Source organism: Pygoscelis adeliae, unplaced genomic scaffold (genome assembly GCF_000699105.1).
Source record: "Pygoscelis adeliae isolate BGI_AS28 unplaced genomic scaffold, ASM69910v1 Scaffold157, whole genome shotgun sequence".
NCBI classification, from domain to species: domain Eukaryota; kingdom Metazoa; phylum Chordata; class Aves; order Sphenisciformes; family Spheniscidae; genus Pygoscelis; species Pygoscelis adeliae.
The window spans coordinates 2764687-2765154 of record NW_008825107.1 but is presented as its reverse complement, the minus strand read 5'-3'; positions in this window follow the sequence as shown (position 1 = coordinate 2765154).

Below are 468 nucleotides of genomic sequence, written 5' to 3'. Positions count from 1 at the left end.
CTGCATAATCAAGGATCATCTACCTCTTTTCCTCACCAAATAACATCAAGCACTGTCCCAAACCTGTTGTAGCCAACAAATGAAAAGCTATGAGGAAATGCTAGCAGGCTATCTTCTGGTAATCAGGATAAAGAGATTTTTAAGCTGCAGAAGAAATTATACTCTCTAGCAATAATGTCTGACCAGACAACCTATCTATCATAAAACAGGGTTTTGTCTAAGCAAAAAAACCCGAACTTCAATAAAATCTCATATTGCTTCTACCCTGAATACAAAGAGCAGCAATTCTGTGCAGCAGAAGCAATTTTATTTTGGGGGAAGCAGAAAGGGTAATGCTTGCCTCAGTGTTGCAATGACAGCTGCATACGTGGTGGTAAGGACAATAGAGAAGCACTGCTAACACTGATGTCCTCATGCCGGGAGAGATGCTGAGCAAGTCAGGGAAACAATGCGGGCCGACCAGTGCTG